Genomic DNA, 4,839 nt, shown 5'->3' with positions numbered 1-4,839 from the left:
AGTGTGATACCACATTGCTATGTGATCCAAACCAGAAAACGCCCAGGATCTGGCCAACAAGTATTCCAAAATTGCGAAAGTATGAGCCAGATGATGGCAAATACCAGACCTAACCCAAACCTAACCTGTGTTACCCTCTCATATATAGATCGAATCCAACATTACTTCACTGTTTCAGTGCGGTACCACATTGCCACGTGATCCAACCCAGAGAACGCCCAGTATCTGGCCAAAAAGTAGGCGAAAAATGCGAAAGTATGAGACAGATGATGGCAAATACCAGACCTAACCCAGACCTAACCGGCGTTATCCTCTAAAATATAGATTGAATCCAGGTTTAACTCACTGTTTAAGTGTGATACCACATTGCTATGTGATCCAAACCAGAAAACGCCCAGGATCTGGCCAACAAGTGTGCGAAAATTGCGAAAGTATGAGCCAGATGATGGCAAATACCAGATCTAACCCGAACCTAACCGGTGTTACCCTCTAATATATAGATCGAATCCAGGATTACTTCACTGTTTCAGTGCGGTACCACATTACCACGTGATCCAACCCAGAAAACGCCCTTGATCTGGCCATCAAGTATGCGAAAAATGCGAAAGTATGAGCCAGATGACGTTAAATACCAGACCTAACCCTGACCTAACCGGTGTCATCCTCCAAAATGTAGATTGAATCAAAGAAAAACTCACTGTTCCAGTGTGGTACCACATTACTGCGTGATCCAAACCAGAAAACGCCCTGCAAAAAGCATGAGTCGGATGATGGCAAATACCAGACCTAACCCAGATCTAACCGGTATTATCCTCCAAAATATAGATCGAATCCTGGATTAACTCACTGTTTCAGTGTGGTACCACATTACTACGTGATGCAAACCAGAAAACGCGCTGGATCTGGCCAACAAGTATGCGAAAAGTGCGAAAGTATGAGGCAGATGATGGCAAATACCAGACCTAACCCTGACCTAACCGGTGTTATCCTCTAAAATATAGATTGAATCCAGATTTAACTCACTGTTTCAGTGTGGTACCACATTGCTACGTGATCCAAACCAGAAAACGCGCTGGATCTGGCCAACAAGTATGCGAAAAGAGCGACAGTTTCAGCCAGATGATGGCAAATACCAGACCTAACCCAAACCTAACCGGTGTTACCCTCTAATATATAGACCGATTCCAGGATTAACTCACTGTCTCAGAGTGGTACCACATTGCTATGTGATCCAAACCAGAAAACGCCCAGGATCTGGCCTACAAGTAGGTGAAAATTGCGAAAGTATGCGCCAGATGATGGCAAATACCAGACCTAACCCTGACCTAACCGGTGTTACCCTGTAAGATATAGATTGAATCCAGGTTTAACTCACTGTTTGAGTGTTGTGCCACATTACTACGTGATCCAACCCAGAATACGCCCAGTATCTGGCCAACAAGTTGGTGAAAAATGCGAAAGTATGAGCCAGATGATGGCAAATACCAGACCTAACCCTGACCTAACCGGTGTTATCCTCTAAAATATAGATTGAATCCAGGTTTAACTCACTGTTTGAGTGTGGTGCCACATTTTTACGTGATCCGACCCAGAAAACGCCCAGGATCTGGCCAACAAGTAGGAGAAAAATGCGAAAGCATGAGGCAGATGATGGCAAATACCAGACCTAACCCTGACCTAACCGGTGTTATCCTCTAAAATATAGGTTGAATCCAGGTTTAACTCACAGTTTAAGTGTGATACCACATTGCTATGTGATCCAAACCAGAAAACGCCCAGGATCTGGCCAACAAGTATTCCAAAATTGCGAAAGTATGAGTCAGATGATGGCAAATACCAGACCTAACCCAAACCTAACCGGTGTTACCCTCTAATATATAGATCGATTCCAACATTACGTCACTGTTTCAGTGCGGTACCACATTGCCACGTGATCCTACCCAGAGAACGCCCAGTATCTGGCCAAAAAGTAGGCGAAAGATGCGAAAGTATGAGACAGATGATGGCAAATACCAGACCTAACCCAGACCTAACCGGCGTTATCCTCTAAAATATAGATTGAATCCAGGTTTAACTAACTGTTTAACTGTGATACCACATTGCTATGTGATCCAAACCAGAAAACGCCCAGGATCTGGCCAAGAAGTGTGCGAAAATTGCGAAAGTATGAGCCAGATGATGGCAAATACCAGATCTAACCCAAACCTAACCGGTGTTACCCTCTAATATATAGATCGAATCCAGGATTACTTCACTGTTTCTGTGCGGTACCACATTACCAGGTGATCCAACCCAGAAAACGCCCAGTAGCTGGCCAACAAGTAGGCGAAAAATGCGAAAGTATGAGCCAGATGATGGCAAATACCAGACCTAACCCTGACCTAACCGGTGTTATCCTCTAAAATATAGATTGAATCCAGGTTCAACTCATGTGGCAGTGTGGTACCACATTACTACGTGAACCAAACCAGAAAACGCCCTGTATCTGGCCAACAAGTACGCGAAAAATGCGAAAGTATGAGCCAGATGATGGCAAATACCAGACCTAACCCAAACCTAACCGGTGTTACCCTCTAATATATTGACCGAATCCAGGATTAACTCACTGTCTCAGAGTGGTACCACATTGCTATGTGATCCAAACCAGACACCCCCCAGGATCTGGCCTACAAGTAGGTGAAAAATGCGAAAGTATGAGCCAGATGATGGCAAATACCAGACCTAACCCTGACCTAACCGGTGTTATCCTCTAAAATATAGATTGAATCCAGGTTTAACTCACTGTTTGAGTGTGGTGCCACATTACTACGTGATCCGACCCAGAAAACGCCCAGGATCTGGCCAACAAGTAGGAGAAAAATGCGAAAGCATGAGGCAGATGATGGCAAATACCAGACCTAACCCTGACCTAACCGGTGTTATCCTCTAAAATATAGGTTGAATCCAGGTTTAACTCACAGTTTAAGTGTGATACCACATTGCTATGTGATCCAAACCAGAAAACGCCCAGGATCTGGCCAACAAGTATTCCAAAATTGCGAAGGTATGAGCCAGATGATGGCAAATACCAGACCTAACCCAATCCTAACCGGTGTTACCCTCTAATATATAGATCGAATCCAGGATTACTTCACTGTTTCAGTGCGGTACCACACTACTACCTGATCCAACCCAGAAAACGCCCAGGATCTGGCCAACAAGTATTCGAAAATTGCGAAAGTATGAGCCAGATGATGGCAAATACCAGACCTAACCCTGACATAACCGGTGTTATCCTCTAAAATATAGATTGAATCCAGGTTTAACTCACTGTTTGAGTGTGGTGCCACATTACTACGTGATCCGACCCAGAAAACGCCCAGGATCTGGCCAACAAGTAGGAGAGAAATGCGAAAGCATGAGGCAGATGATGGCAAATACCAGACCTAACCCTGACCTAACCGGTGTTATCCTCTAAAATATAGGTTGAATTAAGGTTTAACTCACAGTTTAAGTGTGATACCACATTGCTATGTGATCCAAACCAGAAAACGCCCAGGATCTGGCCAACAAGTATTCCAAAATTGCGAAGGTATGAGCCAGATGATGGCAAATACCAGACCTAACCCTGACCTAACCGGTGTTATCCTTTAAAATATAGATCAAATCCAACATTACTTCACTGTTTCAGTGCGGTACCACATTGCCACGTGATCCAACCCAGAGAACGCCCAGTATCTGGCCATAAAGTAGGCGAAAGATGCGAAAGTATGAGACAGATGATGGCAAATACCAGACCTAACCCAGACCTAACCGGCGTTATCCTCTAAAATATAGATTGAATCCAGGTTAAACTAACTGTTTAACTGTGATACCACATTGCTATGTGATCCAAACCAGAAAACGCCCAGGATCTGGCCAACAAGTATTCGAAAATTGCGAAAGTATGAGCCAGATGATGGCAAATACCAGACCTAACCCAATCCTAACCGGTGTTATCCTCTAAAATATAGATTGAATCCAGGTTTAACTCACTGTTTGAGTGTGGTGCCACATTACTACGTGATCCGACCCAGAAAACGCCCAGGATCTGGCCAAAAAGTAGGCGAAAGATGCGAAAGTATGAGCCAGATGATGGCAAATACCAGACCTAACCCAATCCTAACCGGTGTTACCCTCTAATATATAGATCGAATCCAACATTACTTCACTGTTTCAGTGCGGTACCACATTGCCACGTGATCCAACCCAGAGAACGCCCAGTATCTGGCCAAAAAGTAGGCGAAAGATGCGAAAGTATGAGCCAGATGATGGCAAATACCAGACCTAACCCAATCCTAACCGGTGTTACCCTCTAATATATAGATCGAATCCAGGATTACTTCACTGTTTCAGTGCGGTACCACACTACTACCTGATCCAACCCAGAAAACGCCCAGGATCTGGCCAACAAGTATTCGAAAATTGCGAAAGTATGAGCCAGATGATGGCAAATACCAGACCTAACCCTGACATAACCGGTGTTATCCTCTAAAATATAGATTGAATCCAGGTTTAACTCACTGTTTGAGTGTGGTGCCACATTACTACGTGATCCGACCCAGAAAACGCCCAGGATCTGGCCAACAAGTAGGAGAGAAATGCGAAAGCATGAGGCAGATGATGGCAAATACCAGACCTAACCCTGACCTAACCGGTGTTATCCTCTAAAATATAGGTTGAATCCAGGTTTAACTCACAGTTTAAGTGTGATACCACATTGCTATGTGATCCAAACCAGAAAACGCCCAGGATCTGGCCAACAAGTATTCCAAAATTGCGAAGGTATGAGCCAGATGATGGCAAATACCAGACCTAACC

Source organism: Colletes latitarsis, unplaced genomic scaffold, assembly GCF_051014445.1.
Source record: "Colletes latitarsis isolate SP2378_abdomen unplaced genomic scaffold, iyColLati1 scaffold0021, whole genome shotgun sequence".
Classification (NCBI taxonomy): domain Eukaryota; kingdom Metazoa; phylum Arthropoda; class Insecta; order Hymenoptera; family Colletidae; genus Colletes; species Colletes latitarsis.
This window is presented reverse-complemented; position numbering follows the sequence as displayed.